The 17,969-nt window shown below is 35.9% G+C and overlaps 1 protein-coding gene across 8 annotated transcripts in view; it reads right to left on the reverse strand.

Moving 5' to 3' along the window:
- KCNIP4 (potassium voltage-gated channel interacting protein 4) overlaps positions 1 to 17,969 on the reverse strand; it is a 391,381-nt gene that overhangs the window by 130,968 nt on the left and 242,444 nt on the right. Inside the window, exon 1 of one of the 8 annotated variants that reach the window (XM_066185539.1) lies at positions 16,319 to 16,473. The exons of 5 other annotated variants lie outside the window; for them this stretch is intronic. The gene's annotated coding sequence lies outside the window, so the exon portion shown is untranslated. Of the gene's footprint in view, positions 1 to 6,767; positions 6,787 to 7,104; positions 7,223 to 16,318; positions 16,474 to 17,969 lie in introns of those variants that run through there. 2 more of the 8 variants (XM_066185541.1, XM_066185540.1) reach the window with 2 other exon arrangements.

Raw genomic sequence — 17,969 nt, forward strand, 5'->3', positions numbered from 1 at the left:
AATCTCTTGAATATTTCAAATAAGTCAATAACACACTGGTATGGGGACAAAAAAAAGGCAATTAAAATAAAATCCCAGGCGCAGGGAGTCTTTAATATTTCAGAGTTATTAGATGAATATCAACGATTTAAATAATTGAGAAGAATTAGTGATCAATTCTGAGATTTTTACAAATAACACTGCAGAACTCATGATTAGTAGTATATCTGAGGTTATTATATCCGTAACACTGGTTAAATTAAAATGTCCTATTTAGAAGTGAAAAAAGGCTAAAGGGACTTTTGGTTTGGTTTTTTTCCTCTTGGTAAAATCTCTAGGCAAGAAACCTTTGTGTCCAATAAGAGTTTTATTGAATATATTTTAAACTTTTGATGTTAGTAATTTATCTTGCAAATACCAGTTTTGTTTTCAAGGATTTTCTGAAAACTAATGAGCAATCAAATATCAGCATCAAAAAGCTATTATAACATTTGTATTAAACTAACCAAAATTAAATAATTAAGGTCACAATAGAAGATGGACTCAATAAATCAATGTATTAAAAATTATTTAATTACATTCCAAATCAACACATCAATCTTGGGGTCAAGAGAAGAACGAATTGCATAACGTTAATAAGGATTAAAAAACTGAAACATTGTTTTCCTTTAATCTAAAATCCCAGACAGTATTCTAGCCAAAACAGTAATCCTGACCTAAAGGACACAAACTGCCTCTATATTTGTTTTGCTCAAGTGTGGTTTCCCAGAGCAGTGTAATCAATTAAGCTAGTCTTAGAACACCCAAAATAGCTATTCCAGCTCAGCACTTCAGACCTTTCTCCTCACATTTCTATTCAGGAATTAATCTCTTGCTTCCCCTTGCACACTGCAACACTAAGCATGTACAAGGACCCACTTAGGGTGGCAAATAAACTACTCTTGAAGTACAGCATGTCAGATTTCAGGGATCTTCCTTTAACTTTTATGGTGATTAATGACTTTCAAGTTTCAGTTGTGATTTTTCATTTCTAAATGAAAGGAAAGCTAAAACCAGGACTGAAAGATCCATTAAATGATTGTTTTCTATTCATTATGTGTTCACAGTAGGATGGTAAAAGTTAAAGATACCTGCAAGCTTAATTTCAAGATGGAGAAAAGATATATTTAGGTATTTGAAAAACTAGGATCCCCTTGTGGAAAGGACAGATAACACTTGTAGTCAGGTAATATCTGTAACAGTCATTTTTTGTCATATCAGTCTGACCTTTTCATCAAATTTTCATACTTTTAGATGACCACTTTACCAGCTCCAAATTCTCTACAGAGAACAGTGGGAAAATAGCCAGCTTTTACTTGGTTTTTGACTTCACCTTTCTAATCTGATCTTTTCCCTTGGCATTGTCTTTTGAAAAAATATTCTGAAGGGTTAAGCATTTCTTAAAATATGAAGGCATCTCTCCTTCTACTCAAGAACAGATGTGACAAGTCAAAAGAAGAGTGAAAATACACCTGTGATCTATAGGATAGTATCAAGACTGCCCAGCTTAGTTGTCATGACAAATTTGATGTGTAAATTCAAGACACTAATTAGAGTCTCTGCACTGCAAAAGAGCTGATTAAGTGGTTTACTGCTGCAAAAAAAGCAATTGCCATTCCTCCCCCTCCTCTCCCTATGTGACCCTACCTCCTCTCTGCTATTAGCTCTGATACTCACCTGATTGTAAACTTAATCATCAACAAAAGGGCGTGGGGAGGAGGAGAACATGAAAAATCTCTTCATTGTGCTATTGCAACGGGCTTTGCTAAAATAGGCAAGAGTCTCATCTCTGCTAGGGTAAGAAAATGTTAATTATTAAAAAAAATCCTTACATTTTTGAATATACATTTAAAAAGACTACACTGAAGAGTCTAGCAGACATATTTTAGAGATGTTTCAACAGGAGACTCAGTAGAGAGGGCAGGTTTAGATTGAAGGTCTCATACAAGCACCTGACTGACAAAGAGAGGAGTTTTGGCATGTACACTGAAATGAGTCAATAGTCACCGAGAATAACTAAAAAAGTTCCTTAAAAACAAGTGTAATAAATCCTATTAACTGTGCTATGATATGTTGAAACATATTCTTAATTTAATTGCTTGCAAATACATATAAAAATTACTATCAAAATAAATGAAAATAAAACTAACGATTACTTTAATAATCCTGTGGATTCATTACTCTTATTTGGGATGATTTTTCTCTCATAATATTTTTACTATTGTCAGTGTAATCTCTATTCTGTTTTCTAAACTATTTTATACGTAAATCCATAAAATGAAATGTTGAGTGGTGTGTTAGGAAATAACATATTTTTGGAAAAAAGTTCTTAAAAATCTGCTACTTCTGAACCCCTACTGTTTTACCAAAAGATCTTCTCCAAGTAAGTTTTATACTTAATATTTAAAGGGCAAAACTTTAATCAAAAATCCTTCAAAAGCATACACATTTAAGGAAAAATAGACAAGAAAATGAAAGGCCAAGCAGTAGTGCTGCAGAGAAGGTTCCAATAAGCAGATGGAATTATGCATTGCACTAACTGACCCTGCTCTGTCAACTGTGATGAGTTGTGGGAGAATCCCCTACTGGATTACTCTGACAAATTTTAGTCAAATAAAGACAGAGATAAAATTAGGCCAAGATGAGAGTATGAGAAGAAAATTAGTAATCTTAGAAAATATGATTTGTGATGAAGGTTAGGCTTAAGGAGAGAAAAAGGGCAAAGTTATAGGGGAACAGTATTCAAGCTAGTTTCCATATCTAAGGGACTATGAGAAGTAACTGGTTTACTTTGGGTAAAGGAAACTTGGTTTACGTACTGGGACCCCACCTACAGTGTGAGCTATTCAATTAATCCAGCATAAAGAAAACAGATAAACCAGGGAAAGTGTTGAACTGTGAGCAAGCAAGGTTCTGAAAAATGTGTATTATTCTTGATACTCCTGTGCATAAGGACTGTCCACCAGTCTTGAAACTAAACAATAATCCTGTCTGTTTTTCTTGACACTGACTCCAGCCACAGGCTTCTGATGTTCTAAACCAAAATTGTTGTAATAATCTAGAATTACTTCAAGAAAGTCAAAAGAATTGAGGAAGGGTGGGGAAAACACAACCTCTTCATAAAGAAAAACATTCATTACGAGAAGGAGAGTACTAAATATGTATTGTTCTCTACATTAAAAAAACAGCATTTCTATTAGAAGACAAATTTTAGATTTCTCTGTCTTTTATATATGTCTCACTTCATGTCCAGTACACTGGAGAGAAATATATTGCAACTTATTTCAATTTCCAACATATATTTGTTTTCTTCAAAAGAGAATAATAAGTTATAGCCACCTTTATTAATTATTTACCATGCCACTTTTCACAGGGACTATTATTCTCTTTTCAATTTCAGTGGCCAAACACACTTCAAGTTAAATTTGACTGATGAAAAAATCCAAAAAACCGTACATGTATTTTTTCATACTGTGTTCTATGGTCATCTTGAGAAGAACTTTCAGCTAAGAACTCCAACTTAAAAATCAAGGAACAAGTTTTAATAATAGATGATAAGCATCAGCCTGTTGTCAACAGAGATAAACATACTTTTCACCCTGGAAGAAAACAAGGACTCATGAAATAAGTCAGTTCTTCAATCATAGCCACAGGCTGTGAACTCGGGAATGATGAATTTATGCAGGAAGAATATTTAGGCTAAAAAGTGGGGAAAAAACCAAACCAAAACAAAACATTGGCAGCACTAGATTCCCAAATCTATTGGAAACTTGCATCAATTCTATAGAATCACAGAATGCCTTGGGTCGAAAGTGACTTTAAACATAATCCACTTCCCTCCGCCCTGCCATGGATATGGACACCTTCCACTAGACCAGATTTGATTGCTCAAACAATCCAACCTGGCCTTGAACACTTCTAGGGTTGTGTCAGCTACATCTTCTCTGGGCAGCCTGTTCCAGTGCCTTTCCACCATTAGAGTGAAGAATTTCTTCTGTGTACCTAATATAAATCTACTCTCTTTCAGCCATTATCCCTTATTCTATAACTGCACACCCTTAAAAAAAGTCTCTCTCCAGCCTTCAACTCAATAAAGCCTTTATAGGACTCCACTTGTTTCACCCTAAGCTAGTTTATAATACTTCACTGAAAGGTAAAAAGAAACTAAAAAGCTTTAAGATCTCTGCAACTGTAACAACCACTTTTCTTTACTCTTATTTCCACGTTCTCAAATTTTAAAACACTATATCGCTTCTTTAGACAATTTTTCACGAATGATGGATGTGTGTTTTCTTGACAAAAAAGGAGTAAAAACTAAAGAGCAAGATTATCCTCAGTGTTCTGTGGTTATCTAAGAGGATTAAGGGGATTTATTCAGAAGAAAGAGACAGCTGTAGCTCTGATACCTGTTCAGTCAGGGGAAGACAGGGAGCCCAGAGGAAAGTGCACCCTGCTCTCTGAAAGGTTTACAGGTAGGCGCATGGTCACACAACTTCTGAGACCACAGCTGGATATGTCTATGCCTTATGTAGCAGAACTGCTGTCTGATTTTTCTTAAGGGCAATTCACAGTTAGAAAACTAGCACTAAGTTGTGACATTGCTCAATGTTTACTTCACTGAGTATTAAGGGATTTTTATTCCCATTCTGAGTGATTAACAAAGAAATCATTAATTGTGAGGGACAATACGAATTGCACACCTGAGCCCCGGATTACAGGGCCACAATGCCTGGCACTGATACAGATGATGAGAATGTTTAACTACTGATATTTCACTAACTTTAAAATAGTTTAACTTTTAAACTTTTAAATTTAAAATAGTTTGATTTTTCCAAGGTGATCTAAAGCTTTAGTAAACAGTTCTGGGAACACAACAACAACGAACCCCGCAAGAGCACAAAACTGCACAGTTAAATGACAAAGAGGAATGGCAAATAAAGGGTACTTATTTGACGTTGAATGAAAGAAATGGTACTTATCCATTTGACGTTGAATGTGAGAGTACTGATCATCCTTTTAAGGGATCAGACCAATTGTTTGGGTTGCAATGTATTATTCTCTGTTTCTCTGAAATGTGAAAAAATTCTCTAAAAAAAAGTCTAATCTTTGAGTAATTTTTCCAAAGAGGAAAATAAGCATATTTTAGGCTTTTCTTACATGAAAGAAGAGTGTAACTTGTTCAAAATAGACAATGAATTAGTAAAAATTAATATCCCAACCTATGTTGTCAGATCCCATATGACTTCGCATATTCCATGACATACTACAATTCTTGTTTCTTTTTGCTATGAATGTTTCACATCTTGGAGGTTTTCAGACAGCTAGATGAATCTTGACTCTGTGAAAGACATTTTTATGGGATTCTAAAACTCTGCATTGGTTAAGCAGCACAGCAACATCCCTGATGTTCAGATCGCAAATAGTTTGCTTTTTTTTTCTTTAAATCTGAGCTAGAAGTCTTTTCTTTGTTCTTCACAAACCATACTATTTTACTAGGAAAAAAAAAAACAAAAACCCAACAAAAAAACCACCTAGCTTTTCATACATAATTGAACAGTCGAAATCAGAAATTCTGAGGCTGCTTCTTTCTATTAGATGGTGTCCATCTCAGAATCACTGCCAACTTTTTGCTACACTCTTGACAGTCAACCTCTCACACCTTCTTGGCAATAACAGGGGAAATAGATACACTTTCTTCTAGCCCTTTGATCTGATAATTCTAGCAAAAGAAATTTTAACCCTTCATTATACACAAGGTACAAGATATCTAAAAACTTATTCATTGTGTAAATCCAGTTTAGTACACAAGATTTAAACAATTTCAACATAAAATGTATCAAGGCTAGCATATGAGAAATTCTTATTATCCTGTACATAATGACTTCTCCCAGCTGACTAGTCACATACAGAACACTTACGGAACTGATAATGTAATGAAATGTATTTAAAATGCCACTCAAACAATGTTACTCAATCTAAGTGTGCTTTTTCACTTGGCAATTACAATACAATAAAAGCACACACACTCCCAGATAATATCTTAGCTGAAATTGACAACTTAAGAAGATATAATCTGTTTATGTCAAAAACAATGTAAACAATGTAAACAGATATTGTCTGCAGAACATTTCCTCTACTCCAATTAAATCCTTTTTGAGCAGATTTAAATTTAATTAAGGCAGCCTGAGCATGTTAACAAATATTCTGATATTTTAACATATTGAAACAGCACATGTACGTTTGTACACACAGTTTAAGAGATTTAAGATTTCACCTTCAGAACTAGAAAAAAGTAGAAAAACTAGCAAAAATCAGATATAGAAGCAAATTCTTGGAGTATTTCTAGTTCACACATACACAGCTGCAGCACTGTAAATTATTCTTCCTCCCTCCCATAGCTCCATCATCAATGTGCTATACAGCCTTGCTTCTGAATCGACAGCTTCACTTCCTTTTCACCAAATGGTTTCTCTGCCACAATAACTCAAATTATTTCCCTATATTAAACTTCGGAGAATATTCCATTTGAAGCCAGAGTACTGAAACACATATTTATTTTGTATTCAGCATCTGCTTCATTTTGAGACCAGGGGAAGGTTTTTAAACTTGAATTTCCTTTGTATCCACCTAGGCAACTCACACAAAGCCAGAGAATCACATTGAACATTTAGACAGGTTCACTAAGCTAGGCAAAGTTTAGCTAACCAGTCCAATACCAAGCATTGAAGAGAAAATATTTCCAATCCTACCTTTCCTCTGGGTTCAAGGCATTATCAAGATGCCATCAGCATCATAGATGGCTGCAGCGTAAACAGGTGAATCATATATGTTTATATAAACTGCTCTATTAGAAGGTAATAGAGAAATTACTTCTTTTATTTCCCATGGGAGATTCAGCCCACCACACCCTCACCTAATGCATGCCAATAAGGAACTAGATTTGAGAGCTGTAGAGTCTCATCTTTTCCTTCATAGGAAAAACCCAAGCCTATTTTACCCATTTTCCAAAAAACATGACAACTTCTGGCACCATGCAGCCAACCTCTGGTTCAGCCACAGACTGAAAAATACACCAATTTCACTCACCTCTGACACTGAAGGACTCTTCCCTGCTTCTGTACAGCACTGTGCCTGGCTGAAGCCAGTCTGTCCCCTGCAGACCGCTGGGATCCCCAAAGGCTCCAGAGCAAACCTGTGAGCCACAACCCCCAGCCCAGGTGCGGCCCAGACAAACCCATGAATTAGGAAGCAGGTGCTCTCAGCTGTCCTCTGACACACCTGTTGACTCTCAGCATTGTCTGCTTCACACAGCACAAAGGAAAAAAAAAATTTCAGAGCAAAATTTGCATTTTTTCCCCCTAAATTATCACTGATAAAATAAGTAATGAGATTGTAAGAGTAACAGAGGAAAAAAGTATTTTCTTTCTTTCATCACATGGAAATTTCTGGTAACACTGATATTCTTAAATTTCATTAGAAATGCTTACAGTATTTTTGTTCCAAAAATCAGTATTTTTCTAATAGATTCCCACTGATGACTTAAAGAAATAAATAGTTATGCCCAAAAATATTCCTAGATGCTTATACTAGAAGTGTTTAAAAGCTTTTCAAAGCCTTCTCTGAAATTTTCTGTATTCTTTCTTCCCATATCCTACCTGTAACATAGAAATTGCTTTGGAAAGCATTATTGGTAGGGTTGGGTTTTTTTCCCCCACAGTTCTTTCATTGGAGTTATCACTTATAATTCTGTTGGGTTTTCTTAACACATAATATAATACATCCAATCCTTTTTTAATTGATCTTAAAATTCCCATTCAATTTTCCTTGAAAGGAATGAATTCTTGATTTTAAAATTTAAATCTGGGAAAGTTTCCCTTTTTCAAATTTAAATACAGTAAATAGTGGGTTTCTTCACATCTTCCTTTATACTGAAACCTTCCCCATGCTGCTAATAATTTCTATTACCTTCCACTGACTTTTTATTTTCCTGCTACAATCTTATAGTTTTACTATTTTCACCAAGTATCTTCTTGTAACATTCTAACAAAGCCATATGAAAATGATGCCTGTACTCTGGGGAACAAGTAAGTTCAGATTCTCATTATCCTCCCTTCAACCAATATTCACCAGATGAAGAAGAAAGAAATCCTAAAATGATATCCTACTACAATTTAGTTTCAATCACATTTCGTTTGTAGAATTAAAGTTTATGAAAGAAACATAGATTTGCCTCTTCTTAAATCTGACCTTCAAGTGCAAGATTTAATAGGCTAAAGATTAAAGTAAATCGTGGTTGTTTGCTCATTCTTTTGCATTATAAAGAGCTGCGAGGAGGAACTAAAACATGAAATAAAAACAAATGACAAAGTCAGTGTGTGAAGGCAGATTAAGAAAAAGTATAAGCATTAGAAAAAATAAGTTATAAGCTATTCAAAAGGAAAATAATTATAGTATTTTTTTAATACATTTCTCAACAGTTATATGTAAAAAGTAATCTAAATAGAGCAGTATTTATTTGTGGGCAACCTCATGGTGAGTACAAAAATTCCCCACAGTTTATTTACAATATTATGGCAATATTTATTTTAAAAATATATGACTAATAAGAAACACAATCCGTCATTAATTACAACTAACACAATTGCACCCATTAAAATTAATATAGATATGAATTATAAAAAGCAATGTGTTTCAAAAATTAGATGCATAGTATTATCAAGGTTATCCTCACCGTTCTTTCAAGTAATACATTTGAAAAAAAAGTATTAACTAGTATTAGAAAAAAATCTGTAAAGCACTGTCCATGTAAACAATTGGAGATCCTGATGTGAAGTCACTTTAAGTAAAACAGATGCAAACAAACCACTAATGTCTTTAAAATATAACCTAGTAAAAAAATGACAAAACATTGATCCTTGACCCAAAATAGTAGAATTCCTGACTTCCAGGGCAGTTTTCACAGATTTCATTTATCAGAATCTAGATTTAGACACGACTTTTTTAAATCAAGCTGAAATATGCATTCCGACCAGATAAGGAAAAAAAAAAAAGGTAAGAAAATCTGATTAGAGAATTCTCTGAGATGTTTCAACTGCTTCAGAGTATCTGCACAACGAGCAGGCACACACCTCACTGCAGGCTGACATTCCATGTCTGGGTAAACCCCAGACGTGTCCAGCCAGGTAAAAAAGCAGAGAAATAAGGAAAACACAGGGTCTGGGGCAGTCAGTGCCTTGACACTAGGTGTGGAGAAAGTTCATTTTAGGTGCTATATTAGTAGTTATTTCATCCATGCTGAGAAAGCCACATGTAGTGCGGTGGCAATCTCTGCTTACAACCACTGGCGTCTCTCCCTATCACATCTTCAACAGGCTCATTTGGTCAAAATAATAATCAACAGAAATAATTTTAAAAATTGCTCTGTCTGAAACACAGGGGAGGTTTTCAAAGCTGCTTGAAGGAGACACTAGTGAGATCTCCCACAAGGCAGTAATCAGCTGGGGGATGTACAGGGTACAAGATCTGCACACAGAACCTGTCCAAGGCAGACGTAGAAGTCAACCCCAGTGCTCTGGTATCCTGGCAAAGCAGAAATTGAAATGATACAGGCAACAGACCTATTTATTTAAATAATGCCTGAAAAACATGGAAATTAAAAAATAAGGTAAAAAGGCGGTTTCATGTTTAATCATCCCCTCATCTATATTTTTATTTGTATCACACTGGGGGTGTGCATAAAAAATTTGCATGCAGCATCTTGCACTAGTGGCAGACTAGCAAATGTGGGCATTTAAACTTCTATTAAGAGAATTTTATCTTTACACTCTGTATTAAAGAATTTGAAATAAAATGTTAGTCAGAGCTTGAAGAGTCAAGAAACTAATTTCAAAATCACACAGAAAGTTAAGTTTACAAAAGCTGCTGAAGAATAACCTTTTCCCTGTTAACTCTCTTTGTGGTGAGGACTATCTGCTCCCTTTCCCTCATTCATTCTCTCTCTGGTGGCCCACCATACTCTCCCCTTATCCAATATTTAATATCCTTGTTCATCTTTTTTTTTTCCTTCACTAAATCCTATTTAGCTAAGTCTTTCTGCACAGAACTCTGCCCAGAAATAAAATTAATTAAATTAACGGAAATCCACTGTTAGAGTGAACATGACATTTGCATGCAGCTCTAATTTTCCATTTTTAATATCTCCTTTTCTATGGCTTGTCCTTGCTACATGTAAAGGCAGTAATCTCCCCCTGTCCGGGACTGTAGCTCATTCTATCAGTGTTTTCTGCCTAGCAAAGCAAGAATATATTATTGGTTCAATACAAACACTGCTGCGACAATAGTTACGACAATGACAGTAGGAATATCCTTATATTTAATAATATGTTAAGATGAATGGACAGCTGATCTATGAAATGGTTCCTTTTTTCTTAATAACATTCCAAATAATTAAATAGAAATAAATAACTGGCAAGAATTATAATTTAATCAAAATTAAACCTCTTCTACCCCTAATTTACATGCATTGCAGTAAAACAGTATGTTTAAAGAATAATACATAGGTTGCAGTACCATTTCCTCATGTGATGAAATGTCAGAATTAAATCTCCCATAGAACTCTAAGCCAGGTGCTTTGGGCATATGAGTGCTGATACAATCTTTAATTATAAGATTTCATTATTTTCTTTTAAGACCTTTTTCATTACATTTACAGAAAGGATGGTACTCATTAAATGAAGAGCTATATAATATTTTCTTTCCCCGTGTTTATCCAGTACATGGTCTCACAACTAATTTGTTGCACACTATTTAAGACCCGCTCTGAAGGAGGAGAGTAATGTTCCCCACGTTAGTTTGTGTAGAGTTCATCCTGATAGGACCTCATGCTTCATAAACACCACCAAATTTACTTTTATAAAATCTCTATCACACAATTGCTCTTATTTTGCAATAGAAACACTGAAGCAAAGGGAACCTCATACAAGCTAACTGCCATAAAAGGGGAGAGCTAGTGGCATTTACATTGTATTATGGCTCTCCAGCATTGCAACCTAAATGCATGCAGCATTTCTAATCTAGACCTCAGAGTTTCCTGCACAGCAGTATTCAGGCAGTAACAGAGAGGTGACTCAGCCTAGGCAGGGGGGTGCTGCTGCTCCAAGCTCCTTTGAATGTTGTAAGTGAGCATGAGGTAGCCTGGACTCCCTCACCCAGAGTGGCCTCAGCTTGCTGCAGCACAGGTGGATCTGGAGGGTAGAACACTTGGTGCCAAGGGGATGTTGTTCCTAGGTACAACTAAATTAATGTTGGAAGGGATTTTTGCTCTGAACTTCATTCAGCATTTCCCAGAACTGAATATCCATTAGTGTTAGGAACAAGTGTTTTAGTTCCACACCTTCCGAGAGCAATACAGCTGTGAAAGTAAGTGCTCCATGTGGTGGCAGGAATAGAGGGTTCACTCCTGAACCACCGTCCTAATTTGAGCTAAAATCTAATGTATACACAACATATAGACAATACGGGGATAACCAACAAAAATCCCATCTTCTTTCCAAAAGTGACAGCAGTGGCACTGTTAATACTTTCCTACTTCGCAAAGTAGTCCCATCAGAAGATGGAAGGTAAAATCGCACTTTTGTTTTGTTTCTATTTTCAGGGTAAGCAAAAAGCTTGAGAAAAAAGGATCGTTTTAATTTGTTCTGGAGTACTGCTACACAAACATGGAAGAGCCACAGAACCAGAACAGGAAACAGCATTGTTAGAATGCTCTAGCAGAGGAAAAAGAGGTTCTCATCCTTCCTATGCAGTGCCTGTAAAATTGCAAAGTATCTTTGTGAACAGACAGCAAAAGAAAACTAAAATACACAGAATTTTTCACCCTATCTTATTCACCTCTTTATATTGAATTTTTAATATATGTGTCACAAGAATGGTGAAACCTTTCCTGTAAGTCAGTGGAAAAAAACCTTCAATTGACATTTATGGGGCTGAAAATTAAGTGTAAGATAAAAATATAGACAATGCTCAACACAATCAATGAAACGCCAGAGCAAATTTTCAGATCAGTGTTAAAACAATCACCTACTAAGGACTAGGGTGACTTACACACAGTTCAAGACATAAATCTTGTAACTTTCATACAGATAAGAAATTAAATAGAAAGCATTTTAAATTAAGAGGTTCTGTAAAAGAATTCAATTAAATGGGGGCATATTTTTCCTACTGTTGCATTAATTTCAACAGATGTTTTCCCATAAATCAGTAAAATAATACACAATATTATCTATCACTCATGCCAGTAATAGGATTTTGCAAGGGCTGGCTCAAGTCCTATAAAGCATACCATTGCTGCTCTCTGCTGGCCAAAGTAATTATTTCTTTATTTAAAACCTAGAGGAAATTCAGTGAATTTTATAGGAAACATATCACACAAATAGGAAGAACTTTTATGGCATTTAAATAACCACCTCAGTTATCAAAATGATTTGTTTTCACTGGTATGTCTGTATTCCTGAGGCCACCAAAATTAGTAATAAACTCCACCTTCAATGGCCATGGCATTTAAATTCATAGATGTGCACATCACAAGTGATTTTTGCTAACACTAAGGGGTGATGAATGGAACAGCATAGAGTGTTTGTGGGGCAAGATGTGAAGAGAGTAAGGAAAACATTTAAGACCACTGGAAGATTATGCCGATTTAACAAAATATATTACCTAGCATGTACCTAACACATGAACAAATGTCTTATCAGCATTATCTTCTCAAAATCCACCTTAATTCTGCCTCAGCTAAAGTGGGAAAGGATTTAACCAATACAAAAAAAAAAAACAAAAAAACAAAAAAAAAAAAACAAAAAAACAAACAAACAAAAAAAAATGTAAGTTTCCTACAGTTTCTAGTTTCAAGCATCTTTAAGACCTTACTGGACTGCTTAATTTCTATTTGAATTATGATATAAATAGAAGTCTCACTTTTGGAGCTCTGAGCCAGGTACTCCTTAATTAAGTGGTCCCACTGGGTAACTATTGCTCAATATGAATTGAGGTTTCAAAGCAGTTCCAAAATAAACAACATCAATTTACCACATTGTGAAAATAATTTTCTCTTTTCATGAAGAAGTATTATATGGCAGGCTAAGTTAATTTTAAAATTTGCTCAGCTATGAGATGAAAGTTATACCAAATCAGTATACAAAAAAGACTCTTTCCCCAAATCATATCAAATAATATCTCTGTTTCTAGCAAGAAACACAACCAGTGTTTTCAGTTTATCAAACAATTTATTTAGCAAAGTACAAAATATGAATAATATTTTTCTTCTAATTGAAAACTGATGTTTTTTCTCAATTAACTATTTCAGCAGTTGTACATGGAGACATTCAACCATAATCTGGGATCACAAAAATCGAATCAGCTTTGAGCATAGAACATTAGAAGAAATTTCTAGCTGAAAAATTTATTTACCGACAGCTTAGAGAGCTTTACATGAGGTCAGTGCACTTCATTTTGTGACAACATAAATAAGATGCAGAAAAAACCCCTGATTTCTGTGTCTCCTTTCTAAAACTATACTCAAGTAGCTTACAAAACCTACTGAAGCAACAGTCCAATATATTGCTACAGAAAGAAATCTCAGGGCTTTTTTGTACAAACACATGTGCATAGTATAAAAACTTATTTATTCCAAGAACATTAACAGCAGACAGCAGAAATCAAGACTTACTAATGTTTCTAAAGAAAGAAACAATCTGAGACCCACGATTAAAGAAATGGCATCTCTCTTTGTAGCCTCACAGCTGAAACCAACCCAAGACCCTAATTCAGCTACATCTACCCCTCCATACAGATACCTTAAATCCAACTAATAAACAAGTGATACTTTATTACCAAGCTTTACTCCTCAAGACATTTACCTCTCACCTCAAGCTGATAAACCATTGTCTCGCTCAGCTCAGTACGAAGCAGAAAGAGGAAGAAATTGCACTGTGTTCTGGGTTAGACTCAGTAGTTTTCAATGAGTACTCCAGGAGACATAATGAAAGAACTCAAATGCTTTTGCTATTATCACTCTGTAATGATTTACTTAGTGACTGCATAGCTCCATCCTAGTAAGAGGTATGGTAACCATTTCAAATTTGTGTGTGGGGAGAATGGAAGTTTGCTGAGATGAGAAATGCAACTAAGGGGGATTGAAAGAAGAGGGAAAACTTGCTGTCATGCTGTTAAGTGTTATTTATCATACATTCTCAGGGTGTGTTTGAGACAAAACCACCAAGATCTCAGTGCAAATTCAGTTCCTCCAAACATTATAAACAAAAGCTGAAAACTTCCAGGGTGCCTGGGGTGAAAAAGTGATAAGCTGAGGCTTCAGAAGGGATCCTAAATACCTTTGAGGTCCTCTCTGCTCCCATATACTTAGGACACTGCTTAGGCTGAGAACAAAGTGACAGTGGGTGAGGATGGGCTTTCCTTGTTCATTTCTAGGAACAAGGAGTTCCTAGGAGCCAAGGAACTGCCAAGGGAATTGCCAATTGCCCAGGGAAATGCACTCTCTGTTACTCTGCACAAAGGGGAACCCTGGCATTTCCTATCTCCCCACACCCACTGGTGATGTAAGGCTCATGTGAGGTTTTGCACAGGTTTTGAAAGGCTTAGCAGGCCATAGTGAGAGACTGAACTTGGGGTCAGCTTATCAAATGTACACTCAGCACTGGCCATAAGGAATCCACTCCTGGCAGCTAAGGGATCTGTGCAGACTGCATCAGGACCAAGCACAAACACGTCAAGGGCTCCCAACAGCACTGATCTCACCACTGCCCGTGACCCTCGGGCAGGGAGGCAGTTTCCTTGTGGGAAATTGGTGAGGATGCAAAAAGTAATCAAATGGCTTGTACGCATGGCAATCCTGTGACTATGATGGGTAATATGGATGTGAATTATCACTTACAACCTGCAAAATATGAACACGAACCATTCCATATCACTTGACTTCATTTCTCAGGCAATCAAGACGGTCTAAGCATAGTCAGCAACTTCTGAGCCGTTTTACTGTAAACTGCTATTATTGTCAAGATGTGCTACCCTGGCTAAGTTAACAGTCTTACAATTTAGTAAGTTAAACGTCAAGTGCTCTGCTTAAAGAAACCAAAGAGAATGTAGCGAAGTTTGCAACACAATGTGAGACTTAGAATACTGTGGTAGAAAAAAGCATCTTGCCCCTCAATGTAAGTTCCCACAGGGTAAAGCTCACTTTATCTTATGTGCTGGCACTGCAAGGAAAAAAAATAATCATTAAATGCAATTTTATTCACATCTGCAATTGTTTCTGGCTTATCTGCAAGTTAACAGAACTGTACAACTGCTGCATGTTTGGGCTGAAAAGCCTGGAAGTGCTCTAATATACTATAACTCTCAGTATATTTTCTTTAACAGATGTTGTCAAAAGTGAAGAAATAACACGCTGCACATTTTCTCTCCATCTCTGCCCTCACTACAATGCAGACATTAAGTTTTATTTGACATTTTCCATTTTTAAGACCAGCTGAATTTAAGACTTTCAAAAATTTTAACTTAGAAAAATACTGAGCTAAAAATGGGATCTTTTCTCTAATTTATCTTTGAAGACAAACCAGCTGGGTTCTTCACTTAATACCCCAATAAATACAAACTGCAAACTAACATTGCAGCTAAGCAAAACCATTTGGATGCAGTGGCTTTCATCCCACTGCACCATTTTTAGCCAAGATAGCAGCTTACACATCATCCCATCCTTTAAGAAAAAAACCTCTGAGAGTCTATAACGGCAGTTCTTCATTCAGCTGGTGACAAACGAACCACCAGAGAAGCCCTGAAGACTGAGAGGGAGGAAGGTGAATTCTTGCTTCCCACAAGGCAAAGGAAAACTATTTTCTCTTTGACTGAAACAACACAAGAAAAAAAAAAAACTAACTGGGAAATTTAAGAATAGTTGGTAAGAACATGACAGTCAGCGGGTTACCTTGATATGAAAGTTGGCTGAGTCTCACCAACAAAAGCAGCCCTGGATCTGGTGCTCAGAAGCTAAGTTAATGAGAATATTTTGCAACAGCTATCAGAATATATTAGTGTAAAAGCCATGTAGACATGGATTATACTAAGGTAAGTAACTAAAAAGGTCTTGAATTATATGCATTAATTCCTATACACAGACAGATGTTTAAACAAATTTTCTATTGAGCAGACTATGTATTTATTTCTTCATTATGTTTTCATAATGTAATTTTTAAGATTCAGTGATGTTAGTAAAGCTTTTTTCCCTTACCTGTTCTCTGAAATTCCTTAGAATATCATGGATAATAAGGAGGGGTTTTTTGGTATTCTTTCTTGCTAGTGTTACACATGTCTGTTTCCTTCCTCAGTTTTAGCCTCTTTGTATAAAATTAAAGCAAAAATATCACAGAGAAAAGAAACAAACAGAAAAACAAAGAATTAAGGAGATACCTGGCATAAATAACTCCTACAAAGTTATGGTACTACTGGCAAAGATTGTGGGTTGTTGCAGCTCAGATGTGATAGGATGAAGCTGTGCATTCACACAACATTATGTGATGTAGGCCCCAGATGGTGTTAATGGAAGAGCCAAACCTCCCTTATCCTTCTCTGGCTCAATAAATCAGTGCCTGAGTTAGACTAATAAAAAAGAAAAAGCTATTTTCAAGGCAGCAAGCATAGTTACACACCAGGCTTGCCAAATCTTCAAGTCTAAAATGAATAAACAATGAGAAACTCTTCCTCAAGAACATTTGTTTTAACCCTTTTTATCTGATGGTGCAGCAATTTAGCACTTATATTTAGTCCCGTCCTTTATGATCTTAGCATGTATTTCACTGCATGGACTTGTAAACTGAGGAGGCTGCACTTTAAAACACAGACTTCTACAGTGCCAGGTTCTCAAAATTCTGATTAAAAAAATATTGTATTAAAACATATCTACAACACTCTCAAGCGCTCCAAGAATCTGAAATCAAAAGAGAACCTCATGCTCCATACATGTAGAAAAAGGCTTACTTTTATATACTTAGTGTGAATATCTATTATTTTGGATTGAACACATGTTTTCAGCATTGATCACTTTTTTCTCATTTTAATTTTCAATAAATAACTTCAGTAGTTTCCCTGAGCCTGGGAGCTTTAACAATGGAAACTTTAAAAAAAACATGAAAAATACTAAAAATGTTTCCTCAGAAACAAAGTACTGAGCTTATTTCACAGGATAGAGAAAAGTTAAACTATTTCCACAGACATTAGTATACACAGAGAAAATGTTAAGTGTTCAGCTTTCCTTTCCACCCAATTCTCAGCTTCTGTACTGAAGATGACAAATTTCTAGTTAGGAAACAGGTGTCCACTTGGACTTGGATTGACAATGCCACCTGCTTTCACACGGGCAACTGCAAATATTTTCTGTATTCATAAATATAAGATTGCAACTAATCCACTTCATTTTCAAGCCCTTCTGCCTTTTATTGCTGTTGGCATGACAAACATATGTACTTTGAGAGACATTTAGCAGACAAACACTGGAGACCAAGAGCTTGTTCTTGCTGTTTGTATCTGCCCCAGCCCTTAAAAAAGACTGTCCTGACCTTCAGTGCCTGCACTGCCTGTACCTGTGCTGCCTCCCAGTTTCCCTCACACATGGGATGGAAGCCAGGCTGCAAGATCAGCCCAGGACCCAGGCACCAGTTAGACCTCAGTCAACCTTCCCTCTTAAACCTAGAACCTGGCAATCAGCTCTTTAGGTGGAAAAAAAATATGTTGTTTTTTTGTAAATCCTCTGTATTTCATTCACCTCAGCAAAGCAAGAGCTGGATGAGATCCACCTGCTCAGCTGTAAAACAATCAGAGAGTGCTGCAGCTCTCTCCCTCAAGCTGCATAAAAGGCTCATTTTCATTCCAATCTCTACAGTGGT

Source organism: Chamaea fasciata, unplaced genomic scaffold (assembly GCF_029207755.1).
Source record: "Chamaea fasciata isolate MVZ Bird 193981 ecotype frontalis unplaced genomic scaffold, bChaFas1.0.hap1 SCAF_6, whole genome shotgun sequence".
NCBI classification, from domain to species: Eukaryota; Metazoa; Chordata; class Aves; order Passeriformes; family Sylviidae; genus Chamaea; species Chamaea fasciata.